The sequence below is a fragment of the Periplaneta americana genome, chromosome 6 (assembly GCF_040183065.1).
Source record: "Periplaneta americana isolate PAMFEO1 chromosome 6, P.americana_PAMFEO1_priV1, whole genome shotgun sequence".
Taxonomy (NCBI): domain Eukaryota; kingdom Metazoa; phylum Arthropoda; class Insecta; order Blattodea; family Blattidae; genus Periplaneta; species Periplaneta americana.
Genome location: NC_091122.1, coordinates 66,271,215 through 66,296,492, shown reverse-complemented (window position 1 = coordinate 66,296,492; position 25,278 = coordinate 66,271,215). Strand labels below are relative to the sequence as shown.

The 25,278-nt window shown below is 35.5% G+C and overlaps 1 protein-coding gene and 1 long non-coding RNA gene across 4 annotated transcripts in view; both read right to left on the bottom strand.

The window, feature by feature from the left end:
• Positions 1-25,278, bottom strand: part of LOC138701404 (interference hedgehog-like) — a 408,867-nt gene that overhangs the window by 153,998 nt on the left and 229,591 nt on the right. The gene's annotated exons all lie outside the window — the stretch shown is intronic.
• Positions 770-23,078, bottom strand: LOC138701402 (uncharacterized). Of its 3 annotated transcripts, none has more exons than XR_011332541.1 (2): positions 22,496-23,078; positions 770-2,545 (listed from the first exon to the last, which is right to left on the bottom strand). It is a non-coding gene; the product is annotated as an uncharacterized lncRNA (long non-coding RNA). The 3 variants fall into 3 exon arrangements; XR_011332543.1 differs by having other exon boundaries at positions 22,653-23,078; XR_011332542.1 differs by lacking the exon at positions 22,496-23,078 and adding an exon at positions 12,693-13,872.

Sequence of the window (25,278 nt, the reverse complement as noted above, 5' to 3'; positions counted from 1 at the left end):
CATCGGCTTTTATTAATTTCTTTTATGATCATGCCACGAAGTATGGCGTTCAGAGGACCCCAATAACTGATTCTGATGCCTTGAATAAAGTTGTTGAAGCAGTTATGTCTCCTCCAGAAAATAAAATCTCAATCAGATAAGCCTGCAAGGTGAAATTAACCAATTTATCAAGATATCTTTCAAAATTTCGGAACTCCTCAGTTGAATTTTTTTAATATAACACAAGAGTGGAGAGCAGAAAAAGGTTTTCTGATTCTGAAGAATATTGTTTGTTAGACTACATTAAAAAACAGCATAAATGAGCTATGGTTTAACAAAAAAAAAAAAAAAAAAAAAGTGTGACAGGGAACTCGTTTAAAAGTTTGCCCGTGCCAACGTCATATTGACCTATATATAAGAATCCCAAAAGCTAATAGTTTAAGCAGGACGACCAGTTTTAACAAAGCAAATAACGGCTTCTTTTACATATTAAAAGTGTTAATCAGCACTTTAAACCATCCCTCTTAAAATAATTTAGAACTGCAACGAGATTGTCTACAGTCCAAACCTTGTTGCAATGATTACAGAGCAAATGGGAATCAAATTCCCCCAGTGTTTGTTTTTCCCCAGAGTCAATTTTAAGGAGAGAATGTTGTACGGTGTACTGCCTGGATCAATTGGTGTTGCTACTAAGTGGCCAACGAAGAGACTATAGTACAGTTTTTGAAACATTTTATTAAATTTGTAAGATCCTCTCAGAAGGACGAGATCTTTTATTAATGGACCTCAGTATGGAAGCTGTGGCATCTGATTCCGGCGTAGACATAGTCACATTTCCCCCACACAATTCCCATAAAGTACAACCCCTTGACCTAACTGGCTACAGGTGCTTGAAGTCTTGCTACAACCAATTAGTAGATGCGTGGCTAGGCAACCATCCAAGATAAATCTTTGACATCTACGGGTGAGAGAAAGTAATGTGGACAGCCTATCCAAGTGCATTCACTCCTATCAAAATTATGAATGGGGTTAGAACCTTCGGAATTTATCAGTTTGCTCGTGACATCTTTTCTAACAATGACTTCCTACCTTTATATGTCACCGACATGTCCAATCCAGTTACCTACTTGCGAAGAAAACATAGACTAAACATCTACTGGCGTTAGGCAAGATATTTCTGACTAGGAAAGCAGACAAATTTGAGTGTATTCACTAAAATTCGATTGCTGCAAAAATGAACAAGTCTACACCCAGTAGCAAAGCTACAGATTAACATCAATCTCTTGTCCTTGTATAACTTGTATAACCAGAGGACGTCCAACACTACCCAAAGGCTAGGCCAATAAAGGCTACAAACATGGAAACAAAACGTGGAAAGACTAGAACTGCTATTAACACACCTGAAAAGCTAGAAATTATATTGTTAGACGAGAAAAAGAACAGAGCTAAGCGAAAATTAAATCTTTCAGCAAATTTGGCTCAGCAACAAAATTTAAAGTTTAAGACAACTCATTTATAGGCGACTAAATAGTGAACAGTGGACTCCCTGCGTATCCTGCCAAGGCAACTCATGACCTGTGTGCCCCCGATAAAAATTTGTGGTTTCTGTCAAAATTAAATTGTGAAGGAATTTTTAAAAATATAAAATAAAAATGTATGATTTTTTAAAGAAAAATTATTGGTTATCATCTCATAATTATGTTTCTAAAATAATTAGTAACAAATACATTTATTTTCAAATTGACTACGTTTTCCACCTATATTCCCACCTATATTCCATGTGTTGCAAGGTACTAGAGGGTAAGTTCCAAGGTACACGAACCTGTTTGACCATGGAACACTTTCATATACCTATATTTTATGTTTTTCATCCTTAATAGGACTGTAATACAGGAAGGTGTAAAGAAAAATCTTCATTAGTTATTGCCAGCATTTTTCATGTAAAAATATCATTACTCAAAATTTATATTTAAAAAATCGAATGTAAGAAGTGTTCTAAGGTGTTTGTACAACAACCTCCCGTGTCGCAAGTTTTAACAATTTCACGGACAATTGTATAATTATCGGTACAAGGATAATCCACAACGGAATCAATATCACAACAACAGAAAAATTAATTTCAGGATACTGCAATGACACACACAGCATAATCTGGCTTATCATAAACAAAACCACAGAACAAACACACCAAAATCTCTTTACCAAATTATAACAGAAACCATGACTTCGCCAAAACTGCACTGTTGTGTATACGAGTTCAAACAACACAACACACTCAAGCACGAACAAAGAACTGAAAACTGCAAACCAATTTGTCTCAGTCTTCGAGTCTAATCTCAAAGACAAGAAGATAGTGAACGTAAATATCGTTGCATATGTAATTATTGCTTTCATGTGGAAATTAATCATATTCACTTCTTTGTAATAAAAATAACACACTCGAAGGATCCAGGCGTTCTTCTTATTTCACTTTCCGTTAGAATCAAAAACTTGTGCTAGGAAAATCGCCACACGAACTGTCCCACGCGTAGAAAAAAATCGTAGTTGATACCCGTATATCCGGTTACTGAAAAAAACAAAACAATACACGTATGAAACTAAACACAAGATCGAGAAAGCTGACGTTATACACATAGCAATTGTCAGAGCTCGGATATATAGCGTGTAAATTAATAGTCTGTACAAAATCCTAGAGGTTGTACAGGACGTGCATAGAAGTAATTTGATATAGTAAACCCACAGGAGAACATACAGAGTCAGTTGATTTTCGTTTAAGAACTGTGTTGAATTTCCTGTCCAAAATATTTGAATCGTGAATTGCAGAAACCCCACGATTCACCTTTTTTTCTCAAATTCAGTTTTTCATACCGTTGTAATATTCATACATATGCCCTTTAAGTGGTGCAGGCATCCCACACGCCCAGTACCCAGTGTACATTTCACAGCGGCAATAACTTACAGTGAGTTAATTGCAGGAAATTGCAAAAACATCAAAATCCAGGACATGTGTAATTTTTTTGGCACTAGAAAAATTTTCAGTTTTTTTTAATAGAATGAAAGAAATTTAAATACTAATTAAATACGCTATCCACATAATTTTGCATTTGTGTATGTTTGTGTAGCCTACTTGTTTCAATTTCTTGGCTTTTAAATACACATTTAAAGTTCTTTATAAGATAAAAAAAATTGTCCTCCGTCTTCTTCGCCTAAAAACTGTTTTAATGAAATAAAATAATTGTTATTAGTCGTGAATTGCAGAAACCCAATATGTCTAGGCAACTCAGATTTTTCTACAGAAAATACTAAAGAAAAATTATAGGTCATGTATGCCATACACTAGAACTTATTACTATGCTTTAATAAAAAAAAATAGTCACTTCAAAATACCAAACACTTTTGAAGATAATCAGTTTTTTGTGCCTCCTGAAAAATTGACTCAAATGGACATGTGTGGTTTCTGCAACTCACGATTTACTTGTCAATCACTGAATCGGTAGGGGAGTTCATAGCGATTGATCAGCACTGTAATATTAAAAATATAAGTATGAAGCATACATACTAGTTACTACCAGGATGGGGAAAAAATCATGATTTTATAAATTAAAATCAAAATTAGTGATTCTATTTATTTTAATTGGTTTTTATTTAAATACTTTCAATTTACTTTTCAATCGGATTTACTGAAGTAAATAAGATATTGTTGATAACAAATCACACCAATGAACAAACAGGAGTTAGAATTTTTCCAGTTTTAAGTTAAAAAAAAAACATACTTGAAACAAATGAAACTGGAAGCTTCACAACTGAATGCTCATCCTAAAATACATAGGCCTAATATACCAATCAGAACCTTAGTTATGGGGTTAGGTACAGCTTACAGCAGTAAAACTTTTGGAAATATTCAACATTATTTTCCTCCATTACTGCATCTTGTACAATAATGAAAATTGGTATGTGTAAAACACTATCATTCTGATATATGAAAAAAATATTTTTACGATTTATATATAAATATATATATTTTTTTTTTCAAAATTCAAAACTCATAAACTTGTTAACTTTTTCATGTTCTCTCTCTTTTATTTTATTGCTGAAACTCGTGTTTACAATATCATGCTCTTTCAACTACATTCCTTAATAAATAATATTTTTTTTTTATTTCGTGTTAAAAGAAAATACTAACATTTGACCATTTGTTTAAATATTTTTTTTTTCAGACAATCTGTCAAAGATAGAGAAGTGATCTTTCATCAATTTATAGATATGACATGCATAAATACATACAAAAAATTTCGTCACAGAATGTTGGATGGTTTTTTTTAGTTATGTGGGAAACGCTTCATCACTGCACAGTGAACTGAATTAAAAAAGAACATAAATAATTTTTTATCGTAAAAATATTTATTTCATATAGCAGAAGGACAGTGTTTTATACATACTAATTTTCATTATTACCCAAGATACAGTAATGGAGGAAAAAATGTTGAATATTTACAAAATTTTACTGATGTATGATTTTACTTAAATACACGTCTGCATCAGCATACAAGCTAGCTAAATACATGTAAAACTTCAGAAATAACATACAATTTATCAATTACACTACAGTCAAGAACAGAGACTTAGTCAATCACATCAAGGACGAACACATACTCCATAATTCAACACTAGCATCGTTTGATATCACCAATCTATACACTTACTAACATACTCAACAATAAAAGAGAAACAATAAAAATACTAGGACATGTTAAAAAAGCAACAAACCACAAGCAAAAAGAGATGAAAACTCAGCAAATTATTTTTAAATAGTTTCTTCATCTTGAATTGTGTTTAATGGTGTCTGCTTATTCAAATGTTTATATAAGAACACAGTTTTCATGCTTTGTCTGTACCAAGACTGTTGTGTAACTTAGAACGCACTAAGGTGTAAAAAAAAAAAAAAATCATAAGTTTTATTTAAATCAGATTTATTTGCTTTAAATTGGATTTTTTTTAAATTACATTTTTGCTTACATAAATCATTTGAAATTATTCTTACAAAGGTTGGTTTATGCTTCAGTGTTCATGAAGTACCTAGGATGAATAATGAAGAATCAATCTACATGCTGTGTTTTAACAATAATTTTAATTGGGATATAATACATTACAACATATTTTTTAACCAGTTCTTCTGTCTTACAGCTGAATGCAACAGAAGAAACTATTTGTAGCATAACAGAATTTTGCACCTTGTTTATCTAAGTCCTCTTTCTGTTTTTCATTTGTTCAGATGACAAAAAGATTAAGCTGACTTCGCTTAATTTTCAGAGATAATCTCTCATGGATAGGTGATCCATAACTAATGATCTCTTTTGTTTAGTTACTGAAGGTGCAATTACTGGACCTGTCTCTAAATTTTTTATCTTCATTATCAGATAATGGATTATGCCTATCCTAACTTTTTTATTTATTTCTCTTTTATGCTGTTACATTTTTTAATATATAACTTCATTGTGGCAACTAATCCCTGCATTTCTAAACCATATGATTTGCATTTGGCTTTCATGCCTTTTCCACTTGAAGTGGGAAAAACTAAATTTTCCATTCTCTCCAAACTGGATCAAGTTTTCGGCCTGGATTACTTATTTTAAGTTAACAGCAATGTTCTTGCTACACTTTTACAAGTAGAACAACTTAATATACGCAATAAAGTGACTCTTCTCTTAGCATAGGAAGTTACTACTAGATATTAAACATGATATAAAACAAACTGAAAAGAAAAGAAAACAGCAGTTTGAATTTGAACAATGGACTACAAGCATTAGACAACTATTACAAAGCAAACTGATTTTAATTATTACGGCAGCGAGACCGAGATGAACCTGTACCACAGTCTAGTATATACAGTCACGAAGCTTGAGTTTATGAGGGTACTAGGCACAATAGACTGTGCAGGTACTATTTCGCATTGTCTGGAATGAGGCGATAGTAGCGATCCTAGTGGTTAGCAACTATCTATGGATGCATATTTACTACGTATTGAGCTTCGTGACTGTATATACTGTACTAGACTGTGCCTGTACTTTGGCCTCCCAAATCAAAGCCTACAGTCCGAATGTGAGTCCGCCTCACTTACTTCTTCCCAAACTGAAGAATTAATTTTGGGACCTAAGTCTCGCTATGACTCAACGAATTCGAGAGTTGAATTCCAAAGCAGTCAAACTCCAAGGGGATTATTATGAACATTATTAGTGTAAGCAGATTATATCACTGTAGATTTCCTGTTTTTGCAAATAAGTCGCTCCTTTTGTTAGAGTCTCTCAAAGAACTATCGATTACGCAGAAAAATAATTACAATGCGTGGTACAAACTACCGTACCACTGTAAATCTAGTTTTTCAGGTAAAGCTCCCTGTAAAGCAGATTTGAATAATTTCAAGGAAAAAATTGTTCCAGGGCCGGGTATCGATCCCGGGACCTCTGGTTGAACGTACCAGTGCTCTACCAACTGAGTTACCTAGGAACTCCAATCGATACCGCTGGAAAAATTAACACGGTGTCAGGTGGAGTTCAGTTGGTAGAGCACTGGTACGTTCAACCAGAGGTCCCGGGATCGATAGCAGGCCCCGGAACAATTTTTCCATTGAAATTATTCATACTGTACCACTGTTCATACTGCGAACATCAGATACTACTTTCAACCATATGAGCCATGTAGAGCAATGCTTCGCAACCTTTTTGATGATGTGGCCCTCCCTTTTCCTCGCTTTACTTTGGTGCGGCCCTTTGGTCTAAGATGTGGAGTAAACAGTGATTCTCAACAGGAGGGTCGCGACCCTTTGCGGGCTCAAAGAACAGTTAAGGGATGAAATTTATATTTTCTTCATTTTTTTGAAGCTATAGACAATTTTTTCTATGCACCAAACTCTTGTTATTAGTACTAATGTCCCCAAGCTTCATTAGTACCAATTTAATATTTTTCTATCATTTTCTTTTTTTAATTTTTTTCAAAATGTATCTACTCCCACAAATCCACGTTGCAAGCCTGAAAAAAAAATGTACATTTTTAAAAATGCATATAATTTAACAGCAGGACCATAATTTGAATTTTAAATGTATAAGTGACCTAGTTTTAAAATTTAATTTCTTTAGAGTACGGATAATTTAGTTTATCTTTTACTTTTTAAAACATTTACTTTCTCCAAAAGAGCTCTATGATTTTGTTAACCATACTTTTCAGAACATGCAGTAAACATTTAAACTTCTCAGCATGAAATTTATTGCGAGCCTGTAATATCTATAGTATTTATGTTGAGTGAATATAGCAAAAATAAAAGTGATGGAAAAACGACTTTAAAATTTCGATTTTCCGTTATGAGAGCCTCTTTGTATTTGTGAAGTATGAGCATGAATTTTGAGAACGATTATGTTCATAAACTGGCCAACATATTGTAACTTTTAATTTCTACTTTTACCATCACGCACCCGATAACAATGTGACTTTTATTCTTAATAATTCCCCGCGCCTTCCTTCTCGCTAGATGCGCGCGCAAGTCCCTGACGCGACCAAAATCTTTCAGCATGGCGCCACATTATAAATGAAATTTGATTATTTTTTTCTGCATACATTGAAAATGTCTTTTTTTCTTCTCTCGGAAAATTACCAAAATTTCACCCATCTCCTTCCTCAGAAGTGCCGCGAACAAAATTATTACAGTAATATTCAAATTTAATACAATATTGTTTGATAAATTATTTGCACGATTAACAATTTAAAATACAAGTTACTCCAAACCTACATTTATTAACACTATCAGCCATCGGCGTAACTGAGACGATAGCGTGTTTGCCTGCTGATCCGGAGTTACGCTTGGACGTGGGTTCGACTCCCGCTTGGGCCGAGTACCTGGTTGGATTATTTTCGAGGTTTTCCCCAATAGTAAGACAAATTTCGGGTAATTTATAACGAATTCTCGACCTCACCTCGCTATCACCAATTTCATAGACGCTAAACAATCCAGTAGTTGATACAGCATGGTTAAATAACTAAGTAAGAAAAAATTAACAATATCGTACTAATCCTAATCCATTTAGATTATTGTAATGATTTTAAAATTAACCAAATTTGACATTACTATGTTTTAAATTCTACATATAAGGCAGCGGTGACCAAAACTCTAGCTGCAGTGATTACATGCGACAGTCAGCCTATGAAGTAAGGAGACTGAGGAAAGGTACTAGGCATGAAAACTACAACCATTGGTGGTTCCTGTACTAACATCTTGATCAATGTCGCGGATAAAAATCTTAAGCTTTGATGTATCAGTAATGTCACAGCTGTCATCAAGAGCCAGTGAATAATATACGATTTTTCTTGCTTCTTTTTTTAAACTTACTCTTGAATATAATCAGGAATTTTCTAAAGTCTTCTCTCGATACTTGGTCTTGAAATTCATAGTCTTTTTCAAAATTAAAAACTTCTTATGGACAAGTTATTTAAGCTATTTTAATCCTTACTCTTTTGAGAAATTCTGTTCTATTAAAAGGCTTTAGAGCACGAGATATTTCAAACCCCATTAGGTAGCTGACTTCCTTACATTTATTTATCTCATTTCTCTTCCTGGCTATGATTTAAGACATGTCAGTTCCTGGCGTTTAACAGTTCGTTGGCACATAATATTGAATCAGTTTTTCTACAATATTATTATTAAATGAATAACTAATAAATAGTTACCCTCGTCTAAAAATTAAGAAGATTAAAATTGAGATAAAACCTAATCATTTTATCCTTCTAGGGAGAAGATATAAAAATATCAATATTCATGCACGTAGGCCTACAGAAGAATTACAGAAACACATACTTAGCTGTCAACAACAATAATAATAATAATAATAATAATAATAATAATAATAATAATAATACAATATTCCGCATGGCAATTAATGTTTCTATATACTCCTAATTGAACCATTGAGCAAAGTAAAGATATTACATTTTGTCCGACAGAACAACAAAGAAGTTTTCCTTCTCATCCTTTACGAAACCACCTCTTACTGCTTGTAGTGACAGAGTTTGTAGAGAGGAAATCATACCGCCACTGCTTGCCTTCAGTACGTGAAACACACAGCAATGTACAGGAAACTCCTCGTACCCGTTTGAATGTCTGTGATTACACGATGTACGACACCCGCTTTGGTCACCGCTGATCTAAGGCCAGGGGGCCGCATAAATAATGTGAGAAAAGTTTCATAAAAGAACTTTTAATTATTATTATCATATTATTATTATTATTATTATTATTATATTATTATTATTATTACTATTATTATTATTTTGTTCGCGGCTCCCATTAAGTGTTTTGCGGACCCCCAGCGGGCCACGACCTCGCGGTGAGAATCACTGGTGTAGAGTAGGTATATGGGAAATGGTATAATATCCGGCTCCGGTTACATAACCGTCAATTCATACATCTCGTAACAGAGACAGAGTACTAGCACAATCTAGTATATAGTCACGAAGCTTGACTTTATGAGGGTACATGGAACAATAGACTGTGCAGGTACTATTTCGCATTGTCTGTAATGAGGCGATAATAGCGATCCTAGTGGTTAGCAACTATCTATGGATGCATATTTACTACGTATTGAGCTTCGTGACTGTATGTACTAGACTGTGGTACTAGTATCTAACTCGTACATACAGACCTACATGACACAACATTGATAAACATCTAATTTCATATTTTTACATTCAGAATGTACCTCTAAGTTCAGCATTATGGAGGGGGAAAAAATCTTGTTCGTGGACTATACTAAAGCTTTTGACAAAGTGGATAATTTTGTTCTTGGGGACTAATTATGTTGCAGTTTGAGTGACATATACAGAGAGAGAGAGAGAGAGAGAGGGAGAGGGAGAGGGAGGGAGAGGGAGAGGGAGGGAGAGAGAGGTTACCCGCAATCCATTGCTCGACTCACCGGTAAGCTGTAGCAGCGCGGGCGGCGTTCAGTTTCATTACAGTAGGCCTAAATTATTAGTTAAGAGTTACTTAATGAAGGAATGAATGAACGAATGAAGTTGAAAACTGATGTAGATCTTACCTTTCATCAAAGTAGCTGTTGAAAGTGATGTCCAGCGTTCTCAATACAAACGTTGCATCGTGTTCAAAAAATTCCGAAACATACGTATCTTCGCCTCTGAAATTTCAGATATCACTAATCTGATTTCAATCTCTAGGGCTTCAAGAGTATGTGGATTGTTCTTGTACAATTTCTGTTTTAGAGTTCCCCACCGACAGAAATTTACGCGGGCAGCTCGATCCCGTTGTGTTAACTGATGAACCACTGACACTTTGTAAGAATGAAAGTATAGCATTTTCAGTTTCCCGCCCGATCTTTGAGAAATACCACACTCCTGCGCCAATCGGCGTAGGTCTCTCTTTTTGTTTAAAAAGGATCTTGTTTCTCGTCATTTTCTGAATAACTTGGTTATGTATTGTCTCGAAGACATTTCAGTGTCACGGAACTGACGTAGAAACTTGCGAGCGATAGTCATACGATTTCTTCTTTAGGAGAAATATCTCAACTAGAAATATCCGTTGTGCAATACTACACGTCACCATTCTGTAGAGTTGGGTCGATTCGTGAACGAATCGTTCATTCGAACGACTAATAATAAAGAATCGTAAAAATCGATTGGTGGTATCAACGAATCGTCGTTCAAAAGAATCGTAACGAATCGTCGTTCAAAAGAATAGTAAGGAATCGGCATGATATCGTAACCCACGATTCTATTAGTTGTTTGATGTAACCTGTCAACGGACATTTCCGAACAGTGTCGAATGCTCCCGAGCGAGAGTGAAATCAAAATATGTACTGCATTTGTTAAGTATGGAAAATAATGAACACAAACCTGAAATTTGCATAGTTAAATAGAGATGTAATGCAAAAAATGTACTTCATAATAAGGTTCAGTTGATAAATTGAAATTTAGAGACATTATCTTGGGTAATTTTGTAGACTAATGGAGGTCATAGTGAATGGTTCCAGCCAATGAGAAAGAGACAATCCAATGTCTCGCCTCTTATGCCATCTATGCGAGAGATGTACAACGTTTTTGTTCTACGCGTGATTTGCAAAGGAAAGTGTCTTGCGACGATTCAAAAGAATAGTTGGAATCGCAGACTGGGAAGAATCGTGAACTCCTTGACGATTCAAAAGAATAGTTGGAATCGCAGACTGAGAAGAATCGTGAACGAATCGTTAGAATCGATTCGTAATGTGTGATTGAATCGTTGGAATCGACTTCTGAAAAAGAATCGTGTTGCCCAACTCTACCATTCTGACAGCGAACACAAATTAATAATGTTCAATAACAAGTGTAATAATGCAACACCACTCGAGAATTTTAGGCCTATCGCAATGAAACGTTCGCGCTGCTACAGCTTACCGTTGAGTCGAATAATGGATTGTGGCAATCTGTTCCAAGACGTCCCTTGCATAGTGCGGTAACCTTTCGCTGCCTACGACAAATATTTCCGCAAAATCTTCAAGACATAAGCAAAGTGTACTCAGAATATGGAGCAACTGGTTTAGGGTTACCATCCGTCCGGCAAAAGGAGGACATGTCCTTTTTTTTTTAATCATTTTATCCTGTCCTGCAGGTATTTAAAAAAAAAATTTGAAATGTCCGGCATTTCGCATTTCAATTAGAATTAATATGAATATTGAATAGTGTGCGATATTATGCATGGAATATCTAAACAATTGGTGAAAGCATATGAGAGAATTTACCTGTTTTCAATGGTTGAAGCTGGAGCATATCAAAAACAAAATATGATAACCTATTGACATGCATTGAATTCTTACATTTTAAAAATATCTATTCATGATTCTAAGCCATTTTATCAATTTTATTCTGCAATGTACAAAGATATGCCAATCAATGTAATTTCGACAAAGATTTAAGTTTAGATAAACAATGGTGCAAATTCTTCAATTCCAATAGTTCTACGAGCACTGAAACTTTCTCAGAACTCTTAAAAATATGTCAATTCTATTTATTTATCCCAAGTCACAATGGAACATCTAATTAATCTTTAATAGGAGCAATTCTTACACTAATGTGCATGCTTCTACATAATTCATGTGATTTGTAACTGTGACCACTATTTTGTATTAGGCCTACCACTTTACTATTGTTTATTGGTTATAAAATATATATTTTGATGCCAACTATAACCTCAGGGTGAAATAGGGTTTATTACATTGGATAAAAAAAAAGTCACAATGGAAGTGCTGAGAGAGTATTTTCCCTATTATCTGCTCAATGGACAAAGGAACGAAATCGCATGCTAACGGAGACAGTCGGAGGTATCATCGTGGTGAAATATAATTTCAAGGGCATGTCCTGTGAACAATTCCATAATTATGTGTTATAAGATATGTTTGTCTCTTCAGGCTCTTGTGCATAAAGTGGGCTCCAACGATAAATAGGGTACAGATGTAATCCTGATCCAGCAACTAGTGAGAAAACTGACTAAGGTGAGCCATTGTTTTTATCTTTAATACCAATTTTTAAAAAGAGTCCTCCTTTTTTCTGCAATGTCCTCTTATTTTAGATTCCATGTCCTCCTATAGAATTTCTTCTCATGGTAACCCTAAACTGGTTTCACTCCAAAATTTACATTCCAAATTACCAATAAGTTTTAAAGTCACTAAAAAAAAGGTACTCACCTCGTACACTTGACAAGAAACGTACAGTACAGTATTCTCCAGTCCGCTGTATGTTGTGGAAATTCTTGTAGCCAACGACAAACCTACGATGTTAAAACTGCTTCTATTTCTCGCACTGCTCGTACAGAATGGCAACCTAACACCTCGACCAAGGCAGAACAAATAAATCGTAGTTTAAAAGTTTGAGTCATTCCTAGACCTCGCGATAAGGGCTGAACAGTTGATGCTCGGCTTGCAAAATTTCTTGGAACTGCCGTTGGAATAAAGAAGAGGTACTTTGGCGCTTACCTACTAAATGCGCTATACCAACGAGCTAGAGTTAGCGCTATACTGAAATACAAACAGGGTTGCCAAAGGAAGCGTAACTATCGTACCAACATATGAAAATGATCGTACTTCAGCTTAAAATTGTCGTAAATTTCTTACAACGTCGACTATAAATATTATATATTTTATCATCAACACTGTCATCGGCGAAGGCGTGAACGATAAGGCTTAGTCAGAAACATTATTATATTTAAAGTCGGCAGAAATTTGATCCTTGGCCGGTGCGACAGCAGATATTTAATAACAATCAATGCCGCTGCTGATAATTATATAAAATGAATCCATCTGCAGTCGACTCAACCCGACACAGCTATAATGTCGGTGTGTTTAGACTTCTTAATCCTACTGCGCTACTATTTCATTGATGAAAGACTTCCACTGTCGAACAAGTAAGGCTAAATCAGCAGATCTCTGAACTCGTATGCTTTAATATGACCGCGTCGTACATGAAACTAGAGCTCAAGGTGAAAAATTATGACTTACATGGCAAGTGTAGTCACCATATTGTTTTTCAAAGTATATTTCCCCCCTAAAAGCACGTTTCCTTCATATTAGTGAACGACATACTGAGTGTTGAAAATGTGTCTAAAAGAGACGAATTAACCATTAATTTTATTTTAATATAGGCCAATATTATAAGTTCCAAAGAGATTTTGTCTCTTCAGTAAAATAGTCGTACATAATTGCGTACGATATTGAGTTCGACAGCACCTCGTACAATTAGTCCAAATAGTCATAGGGTTATGCGTCGTACGTATGGTAACCCTAACAAGGTACAATGAAAACGAAAAGAAAGTATATTCCACACGGTAGTTACCTATATCCCTAGGTATCTTGGATAGTTACAGCACTATCAAATGTTTATCGATAGGATACAATTACTATTGAATGAAAAACAAACGTCAGTTGCATAGAATATATTGTGGAGATGTCTATAACTGCTTTGCTAAAGACGAGACGACAGTTAAGCGGCCGAGCTTAGAACTACAACGCCATGTTGCCAATACGACTACGCTATCAGCTGATGCGTCCTACAGGCAGTTGCTGACTATAAAACATTACAAATATAATCATATACTGCAGTATGGGGCAGAATGAACTCATGATTTTGACTTACGTAATACCCCAAATCACATACATATAACAGATTGTTCATCTCTATGTTAAAATCGTTAGCACTTTGCAAAGAACAACCACCAGGATCGCCACCCGTCCGCCGTAAATGACCATGAGTTCATTCTGTTCCACTTTGTATTTTACGTTTTATACAGAACTGTAATATATTATGAAATAAAGAACAATATAACAAAATATGCAATAATATATTATGAAACAAATTTATAATGTTATACTTAAAGCTTGAGTCAATGTTCAGGGAACATGCGAAACGAGTTTCCTATTTTGACGATTTAATAATTGTATAATATTACATTTAACGTATTGCATACGTTATTTTTGTACGACAGCATTATAAAACAGATACTAAATAGCATAAAATTTGTAATGGCGCTAGTTTGATACCATGGTCTATGACGAAAGGAGTTGCCATATAATGACATATTAAATAGTATTGCACGGCAAATCGTTTCATAATATTAACGTTGCCAATACAATATAAATCATGCCGTTTCAGTTGGCATGATAATATTCTACGGCTCTACAATTTGTGCAATAATGTGACATACACAATTTTGACTAACGATAAATGTTGTTCATAATGCTGGTATAAAATACTGTTATTTACCACTACTACCACTACCACCACCACCACTACCACCACCACCACCACCACCACCACCACCAATACTACAACTATCACTACCACCACTACCTCTTATTTTTCTTCCGGATTTTAACCTTCAGTACACGCGGCTTGTCTAGAGATCAGCGCGATAATATAATAGGTTCGTTCCAACAAACGGTTCATGGATCAGTTCATGTACAGTTCCTGTACCATCTTATGCGCATGCGCTAGTTGAGCATCTGCTATGGGATTGAAACTGGACTGGACCACAGTTTAGTATATACAGTTGCGAAGCTCAATACTTACTAAATATGCAGACATAGACAGTTGACATATGCAACCATAGATAGTTGCTAGCCACCAGAATCGCTACTATCGCCTCATCACAGAGACTTTCCCTAGCAGACGATAAAATGTATTGTACTTTTGATATCGTGTTCTTTTGAAAAATTAACATCTTCCTTCCACTATTGATATACGAAATACATAAGATTTAAATGTTATTTTCATAAAGTATATATTACATTTTATAAACTCACCTTCCTGGATCTTTCGGAAGGATAACTCTGGCCTCTTTTTCTTAGAATTTATAGTGCAACAAACGTCTCCTTGTCCCATATTATTACTCAAATTATTATATTTTAGCCATTTACAGTTATTACAACCGATAACGAACATTTCACAGTTTACACGACTTTTCACAACAATGCCAAATGCGGCACTGCCAATGTCTTTTCGATCTAGACTAGGCCGTAATATATGTTCGGGTTTTCTATTTCAGTGTATGGAGCTCAGTGAATTATTATATTATAACTTTATTGCGTATCATAGCTAAGTTTTATTTAGTGTAATGTGTCCATAAGTTCCCTTTACTTCCTGTTGCATAATATGTTGCAGAAATATTACAAAACTGTGTTATTTTAATGTGAATAGAATTTTACCTGTTAACATAATCTTTTCGCATCGACATTTTAACTTTAGAATGGAAGCTATTTTGAGGTTTAATAAAAAAGAATTATATTGTGATTTTAATATAGCACATCTACCTTCCTTGATAAAGACAGAAAATTTATCATACCACTCTTATGAAATTAGTGTACGTACGATTGTTACTTCGTCTCTTAGATAGTAGATAAATACAATAATTCAATACTCAATTGTAGTATTAAAATACAGACAAATTGAATGTGCGGAGTATCATACATGACATTATGCTTAATTATAATGTATAATTGTGAATTTAGGAACGTAAGATATAGTAAACATAACCTATAATATTTCCATATGAATGGCAGGCCATTGGAGACCACTGAAATTAGACAGAAAGGGGCAACTGGGACAGTAAATATAACCTATAATTTTAACATATCTAAATATTCGTGCGGTGTAACTGAAAATTATTGAATCGTGCATAAATGAATGTACAATAATTTCGCAATCCTTGCGTTTTTTTAAAGCGCTTCATGCCTTTGCTGCAGCAAAATGAGGGTCGAAAAAAAAACGTAAGTAGGTCAACTGACTGCAAAATGGTGGACATTTAATATTGGCTTCTATTTCTGCCGTAATAAATTTAACCCTAAAAGAACCGGACATGTTAAATAATTTCGACTTCCATGATAATGACATGGAATTATTATTACTAGACGATTTTGACAATAATAAACGTTGCAAAAGACCAAAACACACATTCCGCCATGATGGATCGTGCAGCAAACTCGTAAAGCGAAGTTTTGATTTGCTGCACGCTTGCTACAGCGCTGCTGCAGCGACGGTGAAGCAAATGTAATAAAAGGACGGTCTTGCTGCAGCGCTTTACGTCTTGCTTTAAAAAAAAAAAACGCACGGAATATTTAATCGAAATAAAGGCAGGTAGGTAGGTCTATTACACATACGAACATCGTAATTTTCACACCACAAATAACATTACACCTTAACTCGCAAGGAATTATGTCTGAAGTGTCTCCTAATCATTGTTTTAAATTTTATTAATGCAATTACACTACATTTCAGAGAAATATATGTTACTTTTTATGCATTCCAATTAATTTATATTGTTGAAACGCCGCCCTTCGTGATCGGGTTAAGCGAGTCAGATGATCTACCCAGCGAATAGGGATTATAAAGAATGAACACTGAGCGAATTTTCCTGTTTTATTTCTCTGTGCGCCAGCGTATAGTTCCACTTTCAAGCGCTAGAGGTTATTGTAATCGAGCATACGCAAAGATAATAATTGAGAATAGAGTTGAGACACGGGATCCAAACATCGCCTACCTTATTACATAATCCAGTAATGCTTAGCTTCAAATAAATTCAAGTTAACAGCTTTTCCTTATTTCTCAGTGACAAACTAGTTGTAATAATGATATTTTATATTTCAGATATCATAAATTATATTATAAAATAATATAATACATTATAAAATTAAGAATCGAATTCGTTTAATATTTGTATATAATATAATATAGGTATATGGTTTTACTTCTCGTAATAGTTCTGTTTTTCCATTTTCAGTGCTATCAAATCATTACATATTTTAATTGTTGTTGGGTTCAACGTCTCAACTCTCATTATAAAGGAACTCTAGAGTCTAGACATTACAGTTAATGACGGATTTATTATTTTATGGATCCAATTTATTTTGAGTACATAATGTGCCTAGATATATTAATTATGCTGGTGTGATGTCAGCGCCAACTCTAGGGAGAAAGCAGAATCTCACGCTTTAGCTGGCTTGAAAGTCATTGAAATCAGCTCGGCTACATCAAAGGTACCGACGCGAAGTGTCCATTCTTTATAATCCCTATTCGCTGGTCTGCCTTATTAGATCACGATGCCAGTGACAGTCTAGTATTCCTAGTACACACAGCGCTCCAAGCGGCTAGCAACTATAGCGAGAGATGCAAAAAATCACACCAAGCTTCGCGACTGTATATACTAGACTGTGACTGGACGCTGTTGGAATGCTTTCACGGATCGTTATGTACTAAATCCAGAGATGCTATAACTGTGATCATCTTTGCTAAGAACGGGATGCTTATTATTATCGTTTCGCAGCTAATTCTAATTGCAGAAAATAGAATTTCGATCATTTTCTATAAAAAGATGACAAAAAATATGGAAGGCAAGAATTCCGCTAATTCAATGTCGTGTACTGGGGGACTCCCATCTAAAAATAGTTCTTTTTTTTTTTAGTTATTAATGTATGTACGTTATTTATTATACTTTTAATCAAAGCTGCATGTTGAAATTGTAATGAACTATTTCAATACCCAAATAATTTCCATTCCCTTTCTTTTTGGCGAAAATTTAAATTAAATCTCTAGTTTTATTATTCGTCTGTACTGTCACTTTTCATCTTTAACCTCATTGATGTGAACAGTCGATCATGTCTTTCTTCAGTATCCAGGAGACGTTGGTGAGCTTATGCGCATGCGCGTCTTGCGTACTCTTCCGTACATGCCTCAATCCGCGGACTATTTCTGACCGTTCCGAACCCGTGTCAAAAGCTTGTTGGAACGCCCGACTACAGTATATACATGTTTCCGGTTCAGGACTGGTTCAGATTGTGTTGGAACGCTTTTTCTGTACTGCGCATGCTCACGATGGATACGGACGGTTCCTGACTGTTGTTGGAGCGAACCTATTATTTTTTTGAATATCGTAACTGAACCACTAACTACTTTATTATCAACTATCAGATCGTTAATACCTTCCTACGATACTTCTAGAAGTGCTTTGTTGTCGGATTCATTAAATTCCAGGAATGATGTAGACTACAATTGAGCACCGAACAAACTAGGTCAGCTGTTAATCGCCCGTGGCTGAGTGGTTAGCCTCTCTGTCTTCCAGCGTGGCGACTATACTTGTTTTTTTGAAAGATGGGACATGACAGGAGCATGCAATCGGAAAAACAACTGAATGTCACATAGCGTGGTAGGCCTGTTGCTATGGTAACAACGGTTCATTGCCAAACGTACAGTTCCCGCGTGACGAGTGCTTAATAGCTCTCTTGGCGACATTTATTATGTACACAATGTTAGCATTGGTACGTTTCATCTTTGATTCTCTGTCGATTTTTGTATTGTTTTCTTACCTTCGCGTCAATTGCCAATGAATGTTTTAACGTCAGCCATCTTAACGTCAATTGCTAGCTTCCATCAGCTGGCAGCGTGGTAGTCCATATTGGCAACGAGGTTCCTATTTTGACGAATGTAATAATTGTATAGTATTACATTTAACGTATTGCATACGTTATTTTTGTACGATAGCATTATAAAACAGATACTAAATAGCATAAAATTTGTAATGGCGCTAGTTTGATACCATGGTCTATGACGAAAGAAGTTGTCATATAATGACATATTAAATAATATTGCACGGGAAACCGTTTCATAATATTAACTTTGTTTAGATCTAATATTTAGACGATGACAGAAAATATTATTCCTGCTATTAAATGCAAAGGAAGACGATGAAAAAGCGACCCAGATTCCTCGAAAAAGAACCACAAGAAACAGATAAGGAAGCAATACTGCAGAATAACAGGAAATCTTTCTCAAACTTCATACAGTTTTTAAGTTAGGGAGGGATTGCTCTGTAAATAATTGGAAAGTGGCTGCTAAGAATATGCTGAAAAAAACTGCATTGTAGCATTTCAAACTTTCCTCTGCGAAACTATGTTTTATTAGTAGAGGTGCACATGGAAGTGTGACAGTTGGAGACCCTCATTGCAATACAGACATCGACGTGGGGAAATCGGCGATGGAAAAAAGGAAAAAGTCTGCAAGACGTGAACATGTCTTCTGTAGAATTGCCAGGAGTAGTCCTAGACCCCGGCAAAGTGAAGGATTTAAAGAATTTGCAGGAAAGGATTTTGGGGTACACTGGGAAAAATAAGAGTTGCTTGTCTTTTATAAGAACTTGTTCAGAACCGTTCAGCTGCAGAAGACAACACTCCTCTTGAAGAGTACTTTTTTTTGTGAAGGATGTGAAGGGAAGAATCAGATTAAAGAGTATAATTCAGATTAAGATTGTAACAGTTATACACCGTGTCCCGCTTAGAGGGATCGAGAAATAAATGCTCACCACTTAAAACCAGATAAAGATAAAATAGAGAAACTGTCCAAGTTTACGCAACAAAGTCTGAAAACAGCTGCATGCGTTAGTTTCGTTTGTTTGTTACCAAAACAAGCCTGGCGCCAATTTGTAGGACAACACGCCATGATCAACATGTGGACACCACAGCAGAAAGTTCAGTGTGTGCTATACCTAGCAGAAGAAAAATATGTTACGCGAGTACAACGCCGTTCATCGTACATGGATAGGTGGATCGGAAGACGAGGACCCATTGCCTGGCCAATCAGGTCACCCGATCTGAACTTCTTGAACTTTTTTTCTGAGGCTTTGTGAAGGATAATGTGTGTACCAAAGAGGCACTTTGGAGGAACTGAGCCAATGCATCACAAATGCAGCTGCGCTAGTGACTCCACAATTGCCACAGAACAATTGGCGGGAGGTTGAATACCGTTTAGATGTCTGCAGGGCAACTCAAGGCGCACACATCGAGTTGCATTGAGCATTCTCCGAAACTCGGAGAGTTCTTACATCAAGTTATGTAAATAAACCATTATTCACACTTGAATTTATTACTTATTTTTATTCCTCTAAACGGGACACGGTGTATATGGGGTTGGAGATACTCGTAATTTGAGTATAACATACAGTAAACCATTCTTTATTTGGATTCTTGTAACTTTTCATTAATGCACTTTCATAAATTTTTTTGTTCTGTATTTGAAACTTGTGTTTTTAGAGTGTTCCTACGGTATTGTCATACAATTTTATTTTGTTTTAGACAGAAATCCAATGTGTGGTTATATGGTGTCCAAAATATCCTTGGTTTCGAGGAATTGGAGGATATTGTTTCGTACTATATAATCATAGCTTACTGTCTCTTCCAAAGTTATGTTCTTTTCATAGTATTGTGAAACAAATAAAATAAAATGTGGCTGCAAGGCGCAATATTGATAAGTTTAAATAAGCCAGAATGTGTTAGTTTTTGTTCTTGTGTTCTCAATAAAGTTATGTAAAGTAATATCACTTACACATTGCGGATTTCAAGTCGGAATATTAGGGCTAAAAAAGATCAATAAATCTTAATTTCTGTTTTCTTTGTGGCCTTTCAATAAAGTTATGTAAAGTAATACGACTTATTTTTTTCTTATGTTGCTCCAAAAACAGTTTTATTACAAATAAAAAGTTGAATAACTAGTCTTTTGTTGATATTTATATTTCCCTGTTTTGTGTTCCTTTTGATCTTGGTTTGAATTGTTAGTATTTCAAGAAGTCTGACTCATCATTATAGAAATTATATCTTTTTCGTGTTTCCTGAAAAATAACTTATAGTGGATAAGACAAGCTCTGGAAAGAACCGTCTCAAGTACTGTGTCCCATTTTGTAGGTTCTATATGGGTAATTTTCAAATAACTTACACATTTTACCATTTACAAAAATTGAAAACTTTCTTCACGAAATAAATTTTTGTTTGTAATCATCTTACATAGCAATACCTAAACCTAACTCATGGTGCTCAGGTTTGCCTCATTTCATAATTCTGTGTTTCTTTTTTTTTTTTTTTTTTTGTTCCTTATTCAAATTTATTCCCAATACTTTTCGATTGCTGGTAAAATTCATGTTCTGGGAATAATAAGTTAATTAAGTAGTAAAACATCGCAGCAATCGAAAAGTATTGGGAATAAATTTGAATAAGGCATAAAAAAAGTCTCCTTCCCAGGCAGGATTCGAACCACGAAAGTTTTAGTTACCAGTCTATCGTGCTCTGGAGTGAACAAGGCTCTGAAATCATCTACTGTGCTCCAACCACGAGAAAGTCTCCGCCGGATGAGACGAAGGGGGGTAATGCTGTGAATGAATGTTGATGTCATAAGGTCACACACGTGGGTACTCTTATCTCTATTGGCTAGCTCTCACAGCACAAACCATAACATTGATGCAGACATATTGATACTACCCTAGTTACAAAATTAGATCACAGTTAATCTCTTGGTCTTTTAATCTCTTCATACAGGAAATAACATATGCAGGAGAGCGCATGGTTTTTAAACTGGCGTTATAACGGTAATATTATTTATCTACTTCGTTCCAATAGATGAGGCAATAGTAAGCACATTCCTTTCACGGTTGATCTCCTGATTGGAGAACAGTACAAGGGTCGGTCCGGTTTTTTTTTTTTTTTTGCCACTACTGTACATTAACGAGAGCATTGCTTGGGAATACACTTAATTTATTCGCATGACTACAATAGATTCATCACTTAATTAAAAATTATACTATTCAACATATTATGTACAGGAAACAGTGATCCGACTGGAAAATTTCTCCCAGTTTTAAAATGGGATTATTGAAAGTGATAAATAATCATTCAAACATAATTAGTGAAAAATTTAGATTTTTTGAGGGAAAGACACTATAGCAAACATATGAATACTTAATAAAGAAACATTAAATTTGTTCTAAGTGAGAGATTTGAGAGAACTGAAATGTAAGGCAGCGGGGAAGCACATTTTCAAGGACGAAATCTACATTCATAGCAGCCACAAGCTCCCAATAGTGTACACAAACACACACAGTTACTAAAGAGAAGAAAAAGAAAGACTCCACAGAGTGACTACTTATTACTACAGTATTCTGACGAACAAGACATATTAGTACCTCTGATTTACAATGCAATGGACAACTGCAGTAATGCAACACAGTGGTGCAACTTGAGATCGGAACTCTCACATCCTCAATGAAGAACTGCTCCAAACTGTTATCAAATGTATATAAAAGCGAAAACATATACACAGAATTCAATAAATAGGCCTACCTGAAAGTGGCCGCTCATATAAATCTGGTTATTGCGATTCATTCCTCGGCAAGATTCGTATATATTGGAAGGAGAGAGAGAGCGAGAGATGGTAGGTGGAAGAGAGAGAGCGAGAAAGAGAGTGATTGTGTGTATGAATGTCCCTTATCAGTTGTGTTATCTCATATGTTACTCTTATCAAATGGCACAACCCACTACTCCGAAGCGTTGTAAAAATGCAGCGAGGAGCGAGGAGAAAGTCCATATTCTCGGAAGAAGAGCAATAAAGAGAAAGGTTCGCAGAAAGAAAAGAGATAAGATTAGACGGAAAGAGAAAGTGAGAAGAAACAAAAGATGGGAAGAAAATAAGAAACAATGTGGAAGAGAGGGCGAGGAGAAAATGAGAAAGAGAAGTTGAGAGAAAAATGAGAAAGAGAAGATGAATAATGAGACAAGGAGAAAAGAACAAATTTGAAAGAGAAAACGGAAAGGAAAATGAGAAAGACAAGGCGAAAAAGAAAATGATAAAGAGAAGGAGCAGAAGAAAATAAGAAAAGAGGATAGTGAGAAAGGGAAGAAGATGAAAATGAGAAAGAGAAAGCGAAGAATAAAATGAGAAAGAAAAAGCGAAGAGGAGAAATGAGAAAGAGAAAGCGAAGAGGAGAAATGAGAAAGAGAAAGCAAAGAGAAATGAGAAAGAGAAAGCGAAGAGGGAAAATGAGAAAGAGAAAGCAAAGAGGGAAAATAAGAGAAAGCGAAGAGGAGAAATGAGAAAGAGAAAGCGAAGAGGAGAAATGAGAAAGAGAAAGCGAAGAGGAGAAATGAGAAAGAGAAAGCGAAGAGGGAAAATGAGAAAGAGAAAGCAAAACGGGAAAATGAGAAAGCGAAAGCGAAGAGGAAAAATGAGAAAGAAGACGAAGAGGAAATGAGAAACAGAAGGGGAAGAAGAAAATGCGAAAGAGAAAGCAAAGAGGAAAAATAAGAAAAAGAAAGCGAAGAAGAAAATGAGAAAGAGAAAGCAAAGAGGGAAAATGAGAAAAAGACGAAGAGGAAATGAGAAACAGAAGGCGAAGAAGAAAATGAGAAAGAGAAAGCGAAGAGGGAACATGAGAAAAAAAGGCGAAGAAGAAAAATGAGGAAGAGGAAAAATGAGAAAGAAAAAGCGAAGAGGGAAAATGAGAAAGAGAAAGCGAAGAGGGGAAATGAGAAAGAGAAAGCGAAGAGGAAAAATGAGAAAGAGAAGGCGAAGAAGAAAATGAGAAAACGAAAGCGAAGACGGAAAATGAGAACGAGAAAGTGAAGAGGGGAAATGAGAAAAAAACGAAGAGGAGAATGAGAAAGAGAAGGCGATGAGGAGAATGAGAAAGAGAAGCCAAAAGGAGAATAAGAAAAGGCGAATAAGAAAAATGAGAAAGAAAAGGCGACGGGGAAAAATAAGAAAGGCGAAGAGGAATAAGAAAGAGAAGACGAAGAGGAAAATGAGAAAAGAGAAGCCGAAAGGAGAATAAGAAAAGGCGAATAAGAAAAATGAGAAAGAGAAGGCGAAGAGGAAATATGTTGTTGTTTTCTAATGCCAGGTGTTTGACAATAAAGTCATTTGACCTCTTGCACAATATTTTTCAAAGATATTATCATGGTCAGCCACTGAAGCACAGATTTTGAGGTGTTCCGAATCCATTTCTTGGTTTGAGTTGCACAATGGGCAGTTAGGGGACTGATATATTCCAATCTATGTAGGTGTTTGGCCAAACAATCATGGCCAAACAATCATGGCCTGTTGCCAATCTAAATGCAGTTACAGACGATTTTCGTGGTAAATCGGGAATTAACTGTGGATTATGAGAAGAGGAAATATAAGAAAGGCGAAGAGGAATGAGAAAGAGAAGTCGAAGAGGAAAATGGAAAGGAGAAGGCAAGAAGGAAAACTGTGAGAAGGAAGATAAAGTAAGAATCTGAGAAATTGGAAATAAACGAGAAAAGACAAGTAAGAAGAGGAAAAACTCGATATCTTGATTAAGAATGCTTTACTATATTTTATTTCGTCAATTGATACACACATGCAGTATATGTGTATAATTAGAAAACGCCACGCACTTTGATAATAGCCCACAGAGGAAATAATATGGCGGATGCATTTTCTCCTTTCGTTTAACATCTTCAAGGCTTCAAAATTTGTTCTAGTTGCTGGTGGGAGTGACTATGATTCGATCCAAGGCCTCATGAGAAGTGATTCACTTTGTCGGTAAATTTCTTTCGTACATTCCAGGTATACTCGTATACGATACACCTAACTACCTCCACACGCAACAACTCCACGAAGCTGAAAGCCACTTATGACAGAATCTCTGAAATAATTGATGAAGACGACGAAAAGACCAATAAAAAAAAGTATCGTAAAATACGCAATTCCTCTGGAAATTCTTCGAAATTTTGGCGCGGCATACTGTTTGAGTCAGTGCTGAGTTTTATTACAACAGTCATCGCGGCCAGCCTAAATGAGGTCTTGCGACTGGTCGGCCACTTGTGTCTTGATGTTAGGCGTTCTTTTTGTTGGCCAACTAACAAGATGTCCAAGTGTTGTTAAAACACAGGAGAAGAAACCGCCGGACACGCCCCCATCGCCTCAAACAAGCCAACCAACCCGGAA